Source organism: Prionailurus viverrinus, chromosome A2 (assembly GCF_022837055.1).
Source record: "Prionailurus viverrinus isolate Anna chromosome A2, UM_Priviv_1.0, whole genome shotgun sequence".
Classification (NCBI taxonomy): domain Eukaryota; kingdom Metazoa; phylum Chordata; class Mammalia; order Carnivora; family Felidae; genus Prionailurus; species Prionailurus viverrinus.
Genome location: NC_062562.1, coordinates 120,488,687 through 120,508,327, shown reverse-complemented (window position 1 = coordinate 120,508,327; position 19,641 = coordinate 120,488,687). Strand labels below are relative to the sequence as shown.

At 40.4% G+C, this 19,641-nt stretch overlaps 1 protein-coding gene across 3 annotated transcripts in view; it reads right to left on the bottom strand.

Moving 5' to 3' along the window:
* CREB5 (cAMP responsive element binding protein 5) overlaps positions 1–16,542 on the bottom strand; it is a 417,870-nt gene extending 401,328 nt beyond the window's left edge. For all 3 annotated transcript variants that reach the window (XM_047850976.1, XM_047850980.1, XM_047850978.1), the window contains exons 1-2: positions 16,399–16,542; positions 4,965–5,028 (exon numbers count right to left, since the gene is read on the bottom strand). The gene's annotated coding sequence lies outside the window, so the exon portion shown is untranslated. The remainder of the gene's footprint in view (positions 1–4,964; positions 5,029–16,398) is intronic.
* Between the last annotated feature and the right edge of the window lie 3,099 nt (positions 16,543–19,641).

Here is a 19,641-nt window from a genome sequence, read left to right as displayed (position 1 = left end):
TGCCTAAAGCAATGCCTGGTACGCCATAATTACTGAAAACAATGTTAGATGCGGTCATGCCTGATAAGGTGTTGGGGAGATTTTAATAAAATAATCTAGGTCAAGTGCTTAGCACTATGTAGCATTTAGAATGTGCTCAGTAAATGTTACGTAAAATTGCATGGAAGCTGTAATACTGAAGTTCTTTGGATGAAAATGGAAGAAGCAATCCAATTAGTCCTCAAATTAAGGGCCTCAGTATAAGCCACTTGTATTTGAAGAAGGTACAGTTACATGAGCAAATCTGCCCTGAGCTTGTGCACAGCAAAGCAGTTTTCTACAAGCTGATGTTCTAGTTGAAATGATCAGAATCTTCCCTTGTAGTCTTGACCTACGCCTGCTATTTACACCGGCAGTTGTAATTATATTAACGCTTGTGTGGTTTAGATTTTCTAAAATAATTTCTTAAAATTGCAGCAGGTATAGCTTGAAAGTGCCACACTCTTGCATTGGACGTGAGGGTGCATACCAACTCTGAAACGTTGTTTAACAAGGACAGCCTGGTCACTTGACTCAAGCTTGGGGAACCTCAGCTGAAAGGTCACCGGTTGCTGATGGCTTGACCTATTCCTATAGGGAATTACTGTATCCATCACCTTATAAAAAGTTAATGTTTTCTTTTGAACCTGGCTGAAAATCAAAAGCTTCACCTATCCCAAAAGAGTATTAGAGTGTTAACATCCCTATAAAAGTTACACTTATCTTAATGTGTTCCATTCTTTTTTTTTTTTTTGCGAGACTTGATTAAATGAAAAACTACTCTTTTTTTTTTTTTTCTGCCTTGAGATTAAGTGAAAGAGATTGACACCTGCTCTGAATAATGACCCGGAATAACAGTGCTGTGTCAGCACACTCCAAAATTTTAGTCATTTCCTCAAGATCAATGGTAAGTGGAAAGTAACGGTTTTACAATAATTAGGAGTGTTTTATATATACGGAAGGTTCATTTAGACTAAAACATTATTGATATCCCATAAATTAATATTGAGCGTCACCTCACATGAACTGATACTTCACATACCACCTCTTTTTATATCATCGTTAACCACATGTTTAACTCGTGTACCTGCTGACGTGGAAGGTTACTCTCGTCTCTTTAGGGGCATTCCTAAGTACTTTATTTAAATGATTCTTGAGAATTTCAGTAGCTTTTAAACCTAATTGATCAGTGGTTCCTCCTCATTCTTACATGATCTAGAATATTTAAAACCTGGAAAGTTACTCTCAGGCTCATTTGAACCATGGAAATGATCCACTGAAAGAGTTAGAAAACATAAAGCGTCCGTATTCCTCCCTCCATTCTCCTCCCCCAGCCTGATTTTAAAATATTCTGTCTATAGCTTTCACAACAGTGCCCTTACTTGACGCTTAAAGAGAATGCAGTACAAACAGTACACTGGGACATTGTGCTGTTTGGAGGAAAAAAAAAACACATCTATTTTCAAGACTGCCATGGCTATTTAATGCTATGCCAAAGTCTGAGAAGAAGGAAAGAACCCTGTTATCTGTGTGCACCACCTCTGGTTCAAACCCATTATATATTTTATCTCGTTTAATCCTAACAACTCGGGGTGGAAGATGTTGTTACTCCTGTTTTATTGATGGGAATATTGCAGCTCAGAGAGGCTAAGTAATTTCACCAAGGTCACACAGTTAATAGATAAGGCAGCTGGGTTCCAAACCTAGTTCTGACCCCAGAATCCACTCCATCTCTCCTTTCACTGCCTCTGCATTAACATTTTATCGTTTTGTTGAGCAGCCCACCCGTGTGTGTGTGTGTGTGTGTGTGTGTGTGTGTGTGTGTGTGTGTGCCATCTATATATAGATGGTCAAGCCATCTATATATATGTATATATAGAGGCAAAGGTCTCTGCTGTGTCTCTCAGTGATCATTTTGTTGGGAGTTGTATCCCTCTATAGTCCTGTGTTTGTGGAGGGAATTAGTAGACCTATTAGACGATGAGCAGAGGACTGTGCCATAGCAAGATCTTGGCTGTGATTGGTAATCCAGGCATTCTGTAGCCCTGCTTGTGTTGGGGGGACTGTGGTCTGGAGCACAGCAGCTGCCCAGAGCACTTCCGGTGAGCGTATTACGAACATAGTTTTGACTTCAGCCTCACTGATAAGACAAATCAGCAGAGGCAGAGAAGGTGGAAGTTACTGGTACGTAGGCTGGAGGGATACTCAAAACACTGACTGAATTTGCCAGAAGAAGACAGATGCAAAGATACTTAAGACTGCTGGAATCCTCTTTCTTTCTTTCATTGCAATAGTCATTCATCCATTTCCCTTTTATGGACTCAGATCTGGATGATGCTACATAAATATATGGTTTAAGTTAGGATAACACCTTGAGAAATACAACGGCTTGCTCTTCTCCACAGCCAGAGACCCTTAATGATCTCTCTTTCATTTTTTTTTTTAATTTTTTTTTCAACGTTTATTTATTTTTGGGACAGAGAGAGACAGAGCATGAACGGGGGAGGGGCAGAGAGAGAGGGAGACACAGGATCGGAAACAGGCTCCAGGCTCTGAGCCATCAGCCCAGAGCCCGACGCGGGGCTCGAACTCACGGACCGCGAGATCGTGACCTGGCTGAAGTCGGACGCTTAACCGACTGCGCCACCCAGGCGCCCCTCTCTTTCATTTTTTAATGGAAACATTTTTATTGTTTCTGCAGATTATAAAAGTAATACATGCTTGTAAAGACCCCAAGTAACAAAGAAGTGTTTAACACAGAAACTAAATTCCTCCTTATAATCCCATCCAGAGATACCCACTATTAAGTTTGAGGAAAAGCCTTCCGCAAATTATATTATACATCTAAACATAAAATGCATGAGTACGATCAAACTGTATATGCTGTTCCCAGACTGCCTTTTCTTTTCACCGCACGATTTGTAGTGGACCTCTGTCCATGGAAATCCTGTAATTTGGCATCATCCTTTTTTATGGTTACATAAGATTCCACTGTTTGGGTTTAATCAAGTCACCAGAATGGATACTGACGTAGTTTCCAATTTGTTGCTTTTATAATCAGTACCACAGTGGACGTCTGTTCAGGTACTTGTACATACATATGTGACTACTTTTCATAGAAACGGCACTGCAGGGTCACAGGCTGTGCATGTCTTAAATGTTGTTACATTTAAGGGCTTGATAGCCCTCTCCCAAGGGACTGTCCAACCTGCAATACCCTGATCAATAGGGTGCATCTTTTAGAGCAATTAAAGTCTGACAGGAGATATCAAAAAGATGAAAGTCTATCTTGTAGGCAAAACTGAAATTGGTGACTTCTATGAAGAGTTCTACGAATGGAGGACCGCACAACAAACGTAAGGGATATTAACCACAGAATTCACCTTCGTAAATCATCACAACCACAGCTAATCTTGATTATTCTGAATCAGTATGTCTGTCCCATGTATCTCATTCAATGAGGACAACGCTGTGAAGTGGCTAGTATCATTATTACCCTCCTCGTATACTCTAAAGCTGAAGGAACAGAATTAAAGGTACAGTAACTCGCCAATATGGCTAGTAAGAAGCAGCACTGGAATTCTTACCTTCATTTTTTTTATTGTGGTAAATATATGTAACGTAAAATTCACCTTTTTAGCCATTTCGAAGTAACAATTTGGTAGCATTAAGTACTCCATACTGCTGTGTAATGATCACCACCCATTATGTATTCCAGAATGCTTTCACCATCTCAAACAGAAACTCTGTACCCACTAAGCAATAACTCCACATTTCCTCTCCCGCTGGAACTGAGATTTGAGCTCATGAAGCCTGAGGTTAAAGCTCAAGAGTTAAATTTCAGGATCTACTGCTTTGAATGGCTCTCCCATTTTCTCTTTCATTGTGCATCCGAATTAAAGTCAGGTTTTAGTGCTTTCTTTTCATGAGTAGGGCCTTGTGTGGTACAGGAAGAGCAGCCATAGAATACTTCCAGAATAATGGGAGGTTTTGTGGCAAAGGTGGGACTGTCAGGGCACCAGTCAAGCCTTAGCATTGCTGACTTACCATTCCTGAACTTGCCTGTGGTAGTTCTAATTGTTAAACATGAAGGCCAAGGTATTGTGTTAGGCTGATGAATCAGTTTGTTTGTTTGTTTGTTGTTTGTTTGCTTTTTAAAGCAGAAACCATTTTTATCCTGATTCACTAATCCAAACGGACTGACCAAGGGGCAGCTGTGGCATGTATGGATCGCCTCAATGCAAATCTTCAATATCCCCCAGTCTAGAAGAAGAGGGAGACGCTGTATCCTCTAGGGGCTGGCTCTAACCCAAGAGACCCAGACAGATGGGATCCTTACGTCTCCTTATCTTTTTATGTTGATCCCACCCTACCCTAAATTTTGCTTTCCCAAATAGAGCCTTCTGGAATACAGCTGCCATCACTCATTCAGTTGTCAGGGGGTGAATGGCTGCCTTTTTGGAGGAATACCACTCTGTAAATCAGCCACCAGGTGCTGTTTATCCCACTGATGGATGTCACACATCCACACATATGGGACCTAAACCAGAGCTATGGATTTTTTTTCCAATCCACATTTTGGATTTTTTTTCTCTGTATTTTAAACTTATTACACTGCTGTTTTAGAATAAATTCTTCTTGAGAAATCAGGTTCCACATATCATTTAACACTCCAATCCAAGGTACGACAACAAAACACCTTAAGAAAATGTCTGTGTGTATTTTCAGGGTGTTTAAAATGTATTATAAAGTCATCTGTCTTAATAGAAAGAGACCTAGATTTTTTCTTCTTTTTATACTCACAGACAAGTGAAGTGAATAAAGGCTTAGTAATCCAGAATATAAAGAGGACAAGGGGGAAAGCAGCCAAAGGAGACAGATACAGACCAAGAGAGGGACAATGCAGACGAATACAGAAGTTACAGTTTCTTCATTCTTACAGTTACCTGGTATTCTTCAACTTGCCAAAAAGAAAAAGAAGTAATAGCATCCAAGAGTTATGGTCCTGTCCTAAAACAAAAAGAAATTGCAATTAAAATGATTAAACTAAGTAAAACAGACACGGGAAACATATAGAAAAAAAATATATTTCCTGTGCACTAAGCCTCTGATCCCATTAAATACTTAAATAATATCTTCCTGACATCATGACTGTGGAAATAACATGTTACTCTCATATTTATGACATCAAGAGATTATATTACTAGTCTATGAAAATATATGGTTAATTTGTAATTTTTAAATGACACTGATATAAATTAGTATATGTTATAGAATTAGATACATATGCTATACCAGCCAGTTTTATATTTTGTTATCAACATCCCCAACATGTTGATAAAACAAAAGAAAACAAAATGTATCTTTGGACAATAAAAGCATATCTGCCCCACATCCAAAAAGAAGGGCAAGTGTGTATGTATGTATGTGTGTGTCTGTGTGTGTGCGCACGCACGTGTGTGTGGAGGGGTGTATATATAAATATATAAATATATATATTCATATATATATATATATATATATATATATATATTCCCATTCTCCGACGTTCTTCTTTCTAGAGCTTTATCTAACTCTTTCTTGGGCACAGTGCCATAGATGTATAAGCCTTTGTATCTTCTGATTAAAAGAAAATAAGTGTAGAATCATGTATGCTACAGTCTGCAGCCAAGAGCCCATGTCTATAATCCATCATTAAAATGTGACAGTATATGGCTGCAAAGAAAGAACATCTCAGTTGTCATGCTCATTTGCAAATGTTTCAGGGGCTGGAGATTGTTTGGCAATCCTGCTGTTTCTAGGTTATTTGTGGAATAACCGGTTTAATTGAGCTGATGATTGCCTTGTGCCTGCACCGCACTTCTGACTTAGATCTTTATTTTCTGCAGTTGGCACCGATTTGGGCTACGTGGCAAGGGAATGGCATGCATTCAGCAAGCCCAAATTCCAGAGTTCCAGCCCACCCCTTCTTTGCCCTTGCCAATCTGATTTCTGAGGAATTTGCCTAGAGTTGCTACAGGAAAAAAAAAAAAAATGGGGAAGGTACTCCTTGCCCTCCTTTCAGACCATTTCACAGAATACCTCCTTTGGCTTAAGATTCTTAGCCCCATTAGGGAAAAGGCATTTTATGCTTTCATCAAAATGGAGACCTGTCTAGGATGTTCTCTGTAATTGGAGTACACCCCACGACATGTAGTACACAATGCAGACCAACCTGTTACAACCTGGAGAATAGTGCAAGTCAGATATTTGCTACCCAACAGAGCCAGTCGGAAAAAGAAAAGGGTGGGGGGAACCTGGGTTAACACCAACCTTGTCCTGACACGCACCAAGGCTATAGCATGAAGGAAAATTGAAAACAGAAACATCAGGAAGATCACTGAGAAGGCAGGGTCTTTCTTTCTTCCTTTACTTTGTTCCTAACAAATGTTCATCCTCAACCACTCTAAATCATATCGCTTGAATGAAGCTTGTGTAAAAGGGAAGTTCATATTGCAAAGCCAGTGTGGAGAGAAACTGCCCTTGACCACTAATGGAAATGGCTATATCCTGCTTTGGAATGGGCTTGTTCCCCTCGAGAGTAGGTAAGTACCCCAAGCTAGTTGAATCTTAGAATCTAAGAGTATGATGAAATTAACAGGCAGCATTTAAAAGAGTTTTCATCTTCCATGAGAACAGCCTAACATAGGTCTTTTTCCAATGAAAATTTAGATAACATTCTCAGGCATATAGTGAATCTCATCTAAAAACCTCCAAATGGTTTCCCCCTAAAACCTCTACGGGAAGTAACAATAGTTCTTTTCCTCTTTCAGGGAAGAGAAATAAGCCGTATTCTTTCAACGTTTTTGTTTTTTTGTTTTTTTTTTTTTTGGGACAGAGAGAGACAGAGCATAAACGGGGGAGGGGCAGAGAGAGAGGGAGACACAGAATCGGAAACAGGCTCCAGGCTCCCAGCCATCAGCCCAGAGCCTGACGCGGGGCTCGAACTCTCGGACCGCGAGATCGAACTCTCGGACCGCGAGATCGTGACCTGGCTGAAGTCGGACGCTTAACCGACTGCGCCACCCAGGCGCCCCGGCCGTATTCTTTCAAAGTAGGGTGGAAGATAATTTTGATGAAGACTTCCAAATTTATAAAAGTCACTCCAACTCAATTTGAGAAACTTAACAGAGGACCATGGGAGAAGGGAAGGGGGAAAAACAGTTTCAAACAGAGAGGGAGGCCAACCCTAAGAGACTCTTAAATAGAGAGACCAAACTGAGGGTGGATGGGGGGTGCATAGCAGAGGGGAAAATGGGGGATGGGCATGGAGGAGGGCACTTGTTGGGATGAGCACTGGGTGTTGTATGTAAGCGATGAACCACGGGAATCTACTCCTGAAGCCAAGAGCACACTGTATACACTGTATGTTAGCTAACTTGACAATAAGTTACATTTAAAAAAAAAAAGAAAAAGTCACTCCAATTCAAAGAAGGCGTAAGACCGACAGATGTGCTAAAGCAAAATAGGAAAGTATGGTACAATCTCTTTACTCTTCCTTTACAAAAATAAACAGAAATGCAAGGGTTAGAAGACGAATTTGCAAACAGGCTTCTTTTCACGACAAAGTTTTAAGCAACATTGTTCTATCCTGGGTGACATCGAATCAGATCCAACACTCAACAGGAACGCCGTTATCACTGAACTATGGTGGGCGCAGAGTCAAATGTGGGTGAAGTTTGTGCCGAATGCTGAAAATTGCGGGACTTTCTCTTAATATGAATTATATGAGAATAAAGCAGGGGCATCTAACGAACACTTGGCTCTCCACAGGACTAGGTTACTTATGTTAAGGATGAATTTATCTGAAATAAATCGAGCTACTCAGCTTTCTTTTGATTAATGTTAGCGTGGTATATCTTTCGCCATCTCTTTACTTTCAATCTACATGTGTCTTTGCATTTAAAGTACATTTCTTGTAGACAACATATGGATGGGTCTTGTCTCTTTTATCCACTCTGACGGTCTCTTTTTTAATTGGTATATCTAGACCGTTCACATTTTAAAGTGAGTATTAATGGGAGTGCCTGGCTGGCTCAGTTGGTAAAGCACGTGACTCTTGATTTCAAGATCATGATTTCAAGCCCCACACTGGGCATGGAGCCTACTTAAAAAGTATATATATATAATTTAAAAATTAAAAATAAAGTGATTATTGACATAGCTGGGTTTATATCTGCCATATTTGTAAATATGTCAAATTTGTTGCCCTTGTTCTTTGGGGTTTTTTTTTTTCTTTTGCCGTCTTTTCTTTTTCTGACTTCCTGCTTTTAATTGCCATTTTATACAATTTCATTTCTTTCCCCTTAAGACATCAATTATACTTCTTTTTAAAAATAGTTTGGGGCGCCTGGGTGGCTCAGTCGGTTAAGCGGCCGACTTTGGCTCAGGTCATGATCTCGCGGTCCGTGAGTTCGAGCCCCGCGTCGGGCTCTGTGCTGACAGCTCAGAGCCTGGAGCCTGTTTCGGATTCTGTGTCTCCCTCTCTCTGACCCTCCCCTGTTCATGCTCTGTCTCTCTCTGTCTCAAAAATAAATAAACATTAAAAAAATAAATAAATAAAAATAAATAAATAAATAAATAAAAATAGTTCACTGCTCTCCCTAGAATTTATAATATACATTTGCATCTTAATCCAGGCCTGCTTCTACACCACGTCACAGGTAATCCAGGTACATTATAACAGAGAATTCCCAAGTTTTCCCTCTCATGCCTTGTAACTTTGCTTTCCTTTCTCTTATTCATAAACTATCATCGCCCAATACATTATTGCTATTATTAATCTGAACAAACTGTTTTCTGTTAGATAGTTGTTGATTTTCAGCTGTGAGAATGGGATTGATGACTTCTAAGCTCTTTACATATTGGACTGGGAACCCCCCCCCCCCCCCCCCCCCCCCGCAAAGTCAACCTTAATTTACATCACAGTGAGACCAGGAGAGATCAGAGAAAGGCTAATTAAGATCTAGCAGAAACTGTAATGAGACCAGAATCCATAATCAATCATCAGAATATCAAAGTAACCAAGAAAAGTTGAAATAAATGGGGAGATGGGTGGAAATGTAGCAGAGAGAAGGGACTAGGAAGAAAGATGTTTGAAAATCTAAAGCTTTAAGTGTGTTGTTTCTTTGCGAGACACAGAGTCTGAGGAAACGTTTCTGAGAAGTGAGTCAGGTCCAATAGAAATATCTAATGTTTCTTTGCTAAAAAGCATCACTACTTTGTGGACTGAGAAAGACGGCTATACTTAAAAAGGACAAATGTGGGGCGCCTGGGTGGCTCAGTCGGTTGAGCGTCCGACTTCGGCTCAGGTCATGATCTCACAGTCTGTGGGTTCGAGCCCCGCATCAGGCTCTGTGCTGACAGCTCAGAGCCTGGAGCCTGTTTCCAATCCTGTGTCTCCCTCTCTCTCTGCCCCTCCCCCAGTCTCACTTTGTCTCACTCTGTCTCTCAAAAATAAATAAATATTAAAAAAATAAAAATAAAAAAAAAAGGACAAATGAGTAAACAGAGAGGCAGCATTAAGCCTGAACTCACTAATGCTGGAAATGGGTCACAAGACAGACAAGGTCTGAATTATGGGGCTGAGGTGTCATCTGTACCTGGAAGATCCCTTCATTCTCCCAGCCTCCTTCCCCACACCTTTGAAAACAAGGATTTGACTAGATAAACTACAAGATCATTCTGTTCTGAATTCCTAAGATTCAATGTCAGGTATGTCTGCGATAGAAATATTGATCTATCATTGGTCAAGAGCAGGAATGAACTGGAAAGACACAAGGGTAAAAGCCTACAAGAGAAATACTGTATAACCCATGAGGTGCAGTCCCTGGGTTAATCCTGGGCTGCTAGAGCAAAGTCATAGATGTAGAGACACTCAGGGTGAGCCAAAAGAGGGAGCACTGAGGGCCGCTGACCGCCCATCAGAACTGGAGCAGATCTCATACCTCAGTGAAACTTACGGTGGCATGGAGTCTTTGTGGAAGCAATTCTCCCACGGCCAGTTAATCTGATCTCATTTATTTCATGTTTTAGCTATATGGGAAAGCATGAAAATATTTTAAGCATACGTTTTATTTGCTCATATAACTGTTTTCCAAAAAGATTCATTCTACAGCATGTAATAGCCTATTAGTAATGACAAATGAAATCCAATTAAGATCAGGGAAAGAAAGAGAGAGAAAAATGAAAAACATCTGTTGAGTGCTTATGTGCCAGGCACGGTGCTAGGTGATTCAGATGGGTCATTTAGTCCTTATATCACCCTTTATGAGACGTATGATAACACACTTCTTACACATAAGGACAATTTCTAATTCTCAAGAATATATATAAGTTGCTGAAATATTTACATGGGCTGAAGACCATACCAATACATATGGAGGAAAAATGTTTTTGATAAAATTATGATAGAATACTAAATTTGAAATAGTACAGAAAATCAAGTATACAAATATAATCGTTTCATCCTATGAGTAATTTTTAACTGAAAAAAATTAACAGCTGATGCATTAAGGTGATATGTGAGACTGAATGGATTGTTTTCTCTATTCTAAAAACAAAATCTAAAAAAAGTTACCAACAAAGACTTTCAAAAATTCAATCAACAATAAAATAAACATAGCAGGAGATCTGTAAGACATATTATATTCAACCCATCTTTCAAAGAGTTAAAAATGTGTAAGGAAAGTCTAACTGTAAGTCCAAATCATAAACTTGACTTGAACTCTGTTGTCAATTGCAGGGAAAGCATTCCAGACTCTAAGAAACTGTTTGATTTTTTTTTTCTTCCTAGCATCAAGAAAAAGCTGGAAGGCTTACAGGGCCCGTGGCATGTAAATTGTAGCCATCAGGAGAAAAACTCCCTGTACTAACAAGTGATGCTTTCAAAGTCATTTTCTTTCCGTCCTTTACAATGCTGCCACACCGACAGGGTAAAAGATGGGACAGAGAATTCTTCTAGTTTGAAATCAACCAAATGATGCAGAGGAAAAAGAAGCGCTTTGCCAAAACCTCAAGATTAAAAGTAATAAGAGAGATGTCTGTCAGCATCTAGAAGAGTTGTGCAAACAATAGATGCAAGACAGAGCTTCGAAAAGGAAAATATTGTTTTTAGTGCCACTTTTGGAGAGTGATCGGTAATGTATTTCATTTCTGGCTTAATCAGGTCATTAACAGTTTTCTTACAGAAAAGAGCAAAGTAATATTGTCGGTGAAGGTCTGTCGATAAGCACTAGTGTGGCAAAGAATTGTGTGCCTTTTTATGAACAGTCTACACAGTAGAATAAAACACTATCTACATGAGCTTTCACACAGCACAGCAATTAATTAACTTATCTCTGTGAACACTATTCTCACTGAAACTTATTAAAAGTCTGATTCATCCCCAAAGCCCCAGGCAATCATCAATTGCTTCATAATAATACAAAAGAAAAATAAGCTTTGGTTATGTTCTCATTTAATATCCTAAGAAGATCCTCTTTGCCCTCTGTCTTTGTTTGAAAATATCTCTATTAAGAGGTTTGTGTTTTTTTTTTTTACCTTAAACCCTCCCACTTGACATGAAATATGTTATGGCAGGGAACTGTGGGAGTAAATTACAGAGCCTCCAGGATACCAGATTAAGAGGAGAAGCTGGACTTTCTCAAAGACACACAAATCATTCAACATGCAGCACAACAGGGCACGCAGTGTGTTATCGATGCTGAGTTCCAAGCACCATTGTTAATACAGACCAGAAGAGGAATTGTTCATTAAGTAATAAAAGGGGGGAGGGGAGGGAACACTCAGACTTCAGCGTTCAAGAAGCCAGCAGTGGAGGCACGCTGGTTTCACAAGTATTAAACAGCTTAAGAATTATTAGTCTGTTTAGGATTTTGGTTTCATTCAGCTCTCCCAAATATCAACCTAATGACTTCTCAGCAGCGACTACAGTTTATGAACCGTGTATTTTTTAAATGTTTGCTATAGTTGACAATATCAATAGCGCCCTCTACAGGAAGTTTCAAACCCACAACTTCAGTTTTCTTCAGTTTTAAGGGAAGTAATAAGTACTAAGTAGGGTGAACACTATCTGACACAGGTGAAAAATGAAATGAAATTGACAAAATTGAAGAAAAATCTGAAATGTTGACGATGCCTCTATCTTATGTGGAAATTCAGGAATTTGGAATGAAGTAAAACAAAACCACAGCTGGTAGCCCTAGGGTATTCCGTTTGTGTGTGTATATGCATTATTTTTGTCGGTGGTGGTGGTGGTGGTGGTTTGTTTGTTAACACTCAGCCATTTGAGAGAAGAACATCGAAGTTCACAATGTCTTTTTTTTCCTTTACACTGGAATCTCAAAAACATATTAGCTTTCCCTCTTCTAAGATTTGCTAGTTGCAGTATTGTAGTGTATTACTCAGATTCCTTTTAAGATGCAACCAGAGTTGACTTTTTTGAAAACGCATAAACGACTAATGCATTTACATTTCAAATTATGTCTATTTTCCTAATATTCAGTAAAGATTCTTAACTGGAGGCTTTTGCATGTGAGGAAATCCTGATGCTGATAAGATATGTCTGTATGAGTCCTTAAAAATGCGGCCGTTTAATAAGTACAGATAGTTGCTCTCCATGATCAGTGGTTGCAAATCCAGATTCAGAAGGCAGCATCTGCTTGAAGGAATTGTCAGGACTAAATTTTCTACTCATGTCACTACAGCCTTGGAAGGCCGAGAGGCAGACTTCTTATCTCAACTATAATACATCCAATGACCTTGGGACAATGATTTAATCTCACCTTATTTTAGCAAGTTATCACAATTTGGGGGAAATCAACTTCTGATTTCAGTTATCTACAAAGTGACACAATAAATGTCAATCTAAGAGCTGAAACGTTATTATTTTGGGTGATCTACAAAGTGAACAGGCAATTCAGAGGCTGTTTTAACTCTTCCACTTTGTTGCACCTTTTTACAGTCAATTAACTTTTCCCAGGCCTTAGTTTCTTCATCCAAAAAAAAATAATTAAAAAATTCTGTTTGGCAAAATATTTTGAACTAGATACCTGGTTGAACATATAAACATATTTTTAAATAGTTGAGCTATATAAAAAAGGAAGGATAAACAAATCATTGGGCTCATAAGGCTAAAAAACAGGTGTTAGCTGAATCTCTGGCTATCCTATAGGCATTTACCAATCTTTATAATCAAGAGGCTTGAATTTTAATGGCCACACTGGGTCCTAAGCAAGATGATGAGGACTTGGAACTGAGACTTCTTATAAAGCCCAAGTAATGACAGAGCGTGCCTTCCACATAAACCATGTAAAGGGAAATAACAAGAAAATCTCAGCCTAGGCTCTGGGTTGGAATATTACATCTTCCCTGAAAATTTATAACCACAGGCCTGTCCTGTGAAGGTTTGTGGTTAAATTGATACTACTCACAATCTAGGAAACCTCAAGCCAAGAAATTAACCCAGTGTGGACCCAGATGGGTAGTGACCTGCACGGCCTGGCAGAAGGAAACCAAGATTCTCTCTGAGGGACTGGCCCTCGACTCGGGTCTTAGAGGATTCCTACAGATACCTCCAAATAGGAACTGAAAATCCAAAATTATGAAGTACATGAGGAAACAGGTCCCAGGAGTGAGGGCCGGCAGAAACAATAACAGCTGAATTAGACTGCCAAGAATTTTGAATATTGGAATGGATCATACAGAATATAAAATAACCAGACAGAAAATGTTAATAAAACAAATATGGAATAAAAAACCAGAGAAAGTAATAAAATACTTTCAAAACACCAGAAAAGGGCTTGAAAAGGGACCAAATATTTTAAAAACTGAAAATGTATAATTTAAAAGCACAACGATAGCTTAATAGATTAGTCACAGTTGAAGAAAGAATTGGTAGAATGGAAGGTAACACTCAAGAAATTAACCAAAACACAGGAGAGAGAAACAAAGAAACAGTAAGTCCGAAAGAATACTTATGAGAAACAGAATGAGACACTTAATAAATGTCTAACTGGAATTCAAAAAGATGCTTTTAGTGAAATACCAGTAACACTGGCATAGAATTTTTTTATTTTTTTTTAATTTATTTATTTTTGAGACAGAGACAGAGCACGAGCAGGGGAGGGGCAGAGAGAGAGGGAGACACAGAATCCGAAGCAGGCTCCAGGCTCTGAGCGGTCAGCACAGAGCCTGACACGGGGCTCGAACTTACAAACCGCAAGATCATGACCTGAGCTGAAGTCGGATGCTTAACCAAATGAGCCCACCCAGGTGCCCCTGGCATAAAATTTTTGAGAAGAGATGAAAGATATAAATGTTCAGGTTCCAAAAGCCAAGTCCCAAGGAAGATATGTAATAAGAAACTCACACCAAGACCCATCACAATAAAGTTGCAAAACACCAAAGACATAAAGACAATATGGAAAGCATCTGAAGGAGAAAAGACAGATTATCCATAAAAGGAGAGTTAAACCGGCAGCAGACGTCTCAAAAGCAGCAACAAATGCCAGACTTGTAGCGGAATAAAATCTACAAAACGTTCAGAGAAATGACCAACCTAGAATTTCACATATAGCAAAAGTACAAGGGTGAAATAAAGGCATTTCACAAAAACTAAAAGCCATGCGGTTTACTGCCAGAAGACCTTCGAATTTGAAGAACATACTTCAGAAAGAACAGTTGTAGAGAAGGGAGATGAGGTGCCCGAAAGGAAGACAGACAACAAAAATGCAAATAAGTGGGTGAATCTAAACAAACACTGACCATATAAAACAACAACATTAATGTTTATAGCAAGAACAGTAGACAAAAGTGGCCCTCAAATAGTGGACAACAGTATTATGTAAGATGCAAGGGAAGTGATCAGAGTAAGCATATGTACGGATACAGAAATGTACTTATTATAAATACATAAATCAGATACAATGGAGCTATTCTGGTAGAAGGGAGGGCAGGAGATTCCGACCAGCTTTGGTTCATCCAGGAGCTATGACCATGAAGCCACAGGGCTCTAAATGAGCTGAAAACTCACTAGACTGCCGTTTACCTAGGAAAATTCATAACACTAACAGTCTGTATCTGTTACTTTGTTTTTATAATATTCATATTTTTAAACAATGATTATAGAAAGCCATATCCTTTTTTTTAAGAGTTCTTTGGGGCGCCTGGGTGGCTCAGTCGGTTAAGCGTCCGACTTCAGCCCGGGTCACGATCTCGCGGTCCGTGAGTTCGAACCCCGCGTCGGGCTCTGGGCTGATGGCTCAGAGCCTGGAGCCTGTTTCCGATTCTGTGTCTCCCTCTCTCTCTGCCCCTCCCCCGTTCATGCTCTGTCTCTCTCTGTCCCAAAAAAAATACAAAAAATAAACGTTGAAAAAAAAATTTTTTTTTTAATTTTTTTTTAAAAAGAGTTCTTGGCAAGAGCTTATTAATTTGCCGTCTTTTGTTACTTAAGTATAGCTGACACACGATGTTACATTGGTTTCAGTGATTCAACAGGTCTATACTTTCCGCTATGCTCACCACAACTGTGCATCGGCCAGCTGTCACCATACGATGCTATCACGATATCATTGGTATGTTACACTTTCATTGTGTTTTAAAGAGGGAAATCTTAATTATACAAGCCCTGGTTTGGTCTATTTCAGTGAGTTTGAAACATTAAAGATGTATAGGTTAAGAAAAAGAGAGGTACAGTTTGAATCTTTCATATATAATTATTTTAGCTTTAATGACAATGAAATATTTACTAATTCGAGTTTAAATTGATTATAACATTTCATGGCAAAGGGTTTCACAGGAACTCAGATTAACTCTCCTGATTTACGTCAGTAGGGGAAAAATAAAAACTGGAGAATACGTCCTCAGTGACCTTGTTTTGATGCCCCCTTTTTCTAGAAAAAAATTTTTTTTACATTTATTTATTTTTGAGAGACAGAGTGAGACAAGGTGAGAGTGGGTTAGGGGCAGAGAGAGAGGGAGACACAGAATCCAGAGCAGGCCCCAGGCTCCGAGCTGTCAGCACAGAGCCGGATGACGCGGGGCTTGAACTCATGAACTGTGAGATCATGACCCGAGCCGACGTCGGACGCTTAACCAACTGAGCCACCCAGGCGCCCTTGATGTCGTCTTTTTCTGTTTGCACCAAGTATGCTGTCGGCGCTCTGATTATTACGCTACTGTGCCAAACTTAGCTCCTTGTCAGACTGCGGCTAGCAAACAGGACGTATGTCTATTCACATGCTCCCAAGACAGTAATGAAACGGATCATCTATCTTTTGTCTTTTAGGTTAAGAGAGGTAACTACTTAAATAGTTAAGGTTCTTGTTAAAATGAAATTACCTGTTTTCAAATATGAAGACCTAAATGCGTGTCCGTGCCTGGTTATCTGAGGGGCAAGGACGGGAACTCTCACTGGAAGCATAAGGCTGCAGTGCTGGGACAGGCAGAATAATCTGAAGCGACGAAATTCGGGGTAGTCTGTTACAGTAGCAATAGGAAACCAATATTGATACCGTTCAAAAGACGACCGTAAAGCTGTCACACTGTGGGCTTTGAAAGCAGATTTGCTGCCTTTTCTTCCTCTGTTGTGATATCATATGCTTGTTTCCACCAGCAGTAATGCACACTGGGGTCGCCGTTGTTAATCTTGCAATCGTACTTTTCCAGTTAAAGACACCAGACCTTTGGCCTCTTTTTCATTCCCAGGGTGTCCAGTGGGTGGCCTGTGATGTCTCGCTGCTAACCTGAAACGATATTTCATCCGACCTAATAAGCACTCAGCTCAGATGGTCATCTGTGCAAATGCCACAAGGAACAGCTCCCACAGGACCCAGAAAAGTATTCATTTCCCAAAGAGACTTAAAGCCCACATTGAGAGCATATAAAATAAGGACTCTTTAACATGTAAAAAGTGATGAGGTTACTTCACCCTTTCGTTAGGCTTTTAGGAAAAAGCGAAACTTAAATCTTAAGAGATCCGTATGCCCACCTGACACTTCAAAACAATAGAAATCCAACTAATGAAATGTATCCTAACTTCCTCCCCTAGCTTCTTACTCCCAACATTAGCTACCCTTTCCAACTGACTTTTCCATTCTTCTAATTTTCTGATCTTGAAGCTTTGGAGTAATTTTTTTTTTCTTCCTCTGATCAGCCCTTTGGAAAGCTCCCACCTTGTCCTCTTTCTCTGACTCTCCTTTCTCACCATTAGCACGCAAACATCAAATACAACTCGGGCGTCCCACGTCTGTATCCAGCGGCACACTCCCTGGTCTCTGCCTCTTGGGTTCATTCTATACAACATATGCCTCTTTCTGCCGTCACCCCACACCATTCCCTCCACACTCCACGGCGGCTCCCTGCTGCTTTGACCTTACGTACAAATCCTTCTGCTTGGCTTTCAAGGTCTAGCCATCTTCTCAGTCTTGTTCTCCCCTCCTCTCAACATGCCTTCCCTCTTTCAGACAACCAGGCCACTTCCTCTGCTCGTGAAATTTACTTTTCTCTCTCCTGGTAACTCAGGAGAAAAAGACAAAGCTGAGTAAGACATTGACCCCTCTCTTTGACAAGTATGTAGTTTGATGGGGTGGGGGAGGACAGACAAATAAGTTAATGAGCGTTTTAGGCTCTGTTATAAAGAGCCTTGTGGTGACAACACCAACGAGGGCTGAGGGATCAATTCTTCAGGAGACGGCAGGGTAGGAAAGGCTTTGGAGAGGAGAAGGTGATAGAAAGAGGAGTCGTCCTTTTGAGAAGTGATTGTTTTGGAACATTCTGCAATAAACAGTAGACTCTATTAATGCTCGTCAGATAGTGGAAAAAGAGGGGCGCCTGGGTGGCTCAGTCAGTTAGGCATCCAACTTCAGCTCAGATCATGACCTCTTGGTTCATGAGCTCAAGCCTCGCGTCTGGCTCTGTGCTGACAGCTCAGAGCTTGGAGCCTGCTTTGGATTCTGTCTCTCTCTCTTTCAAAAATAAATAAACTTTAAACAAAATTTTTTTAATGATAATGGAGAAAGAGAGAAGCAAAACTCAACCACTAGTAATTTCCACCCTGGGAGAAAATATCTCCTTCGATACAGTTCTATCTTATACTTAGGAAGAATTGTGACCTCAGTGATTCAGAAAAAGTCAAACAGTAGAACCCATGTAACTCATTCTGCTGGAGTATACTTGGTTTGATTCCACAGTGAGAGTAAGGGAATGTTCCCAATAGTTTTGTATTGCCCTGCAATGAGCCACAGGTATAGCATGGATTTGAAAGCAAACTTTTTTCTGTTGGTTTCTGCCTATAACCTATGCTAACCCTACGGGAAATCGAAGTCTGGCACTCTATATGATATTTTGAGGGGCTCTGGGGAAACAGTCTGAATGGGTTTCTTAAATTCCACTATCATTGGTTTCCTCACCTTCAAAATGGAGATGAGAGCAGCACCTCTTCTGAGGATTATGTGAGCATAAATACAAAAAGCGAACGGCATATTCTGAGGCAGGAACTTCCCTCTGTAGGGCTAAAAGACATTTAAATACTGTTCGACTGCATCTAACTCTGAAAACATGAACACCCCGAGTAGTTCTGAGTCATGTACCCTACTTGATTAGCACACCGGCTCTCTTCCAGCAGATTGGTATGTGAAAGTGAATTTCCGAAGGCTGAAAAGAGACCAAGGTCCCAGCTTGAGGAGGAGAAAGAATGCCAAGAGGGGAAAAGGAAGTTTCTGGAAACAGCACCTGATGAGGCTCTATGGATAAACCTTCTACTCCATGGTTTTACCAAGCCCTCGTTCTGAAAAACTAGCTAAAGACAACACTATAATTTGACGGCTGGTGCACAAGAGGCTTGTTGAATAACTACCACTTACGAGTGCCGTGCTGGGCATTTTCACAAGTATTATCTCAATTAATCCCCATAACAACCCCGCGAGGCAGGTCTCATCACTCCTTGTTTTTATACATGAGGTAACTGGGGTTCAAAGAAATTAAGCGAGCCACGCAAGGTCACAGTACCAGAAAGAAAAACCGCCCAAAATGGCTACAGGCTCCTCCAGTGCCAGCCGCTTCTACACGAGGTGGTTCTGCAGTCACAGACAGAGCCAGTGTGGGGCCCAGGTTTCTTCCAAAACGTCTATCCCCCAGGCACTATACCAAAGATCTTCCACCAATTTCTGATGGCCTGTTTACGTGGTTTCCTCCAGGTGCCTGAAATAGCTGCAACGTTTGTGTGTTAACATCCAGGGTGGTATTCTTCCTCTTTTCTTCGTAGCAACCTAGCACGGCCACAGGTAGACGTGTATCTGCGGTTGTGGCTCAAGAGCATTCACTAAAAGCTGAAATAAAAGGCAGAAAGGACAGGCACAGCAGAGTGATCAGCAGACTCAGGTGAGCATCTTCAGCTGTGGATGGGACAGTCTCGTGCGAGCACGAGGTGAAAGCAGTCATTGTACGCTTCGGGCCAGCTCACTGGCTGCCAGGGAAATTAGAGCACTCAACGCTTTTTCTTTGGCTTACTTGCCAACGCCTGTGGCCTGAGAGAGTTTTAACTAGCCTCAGACCAGACATCTTCAGGGTCAGTAGCATGTGGCC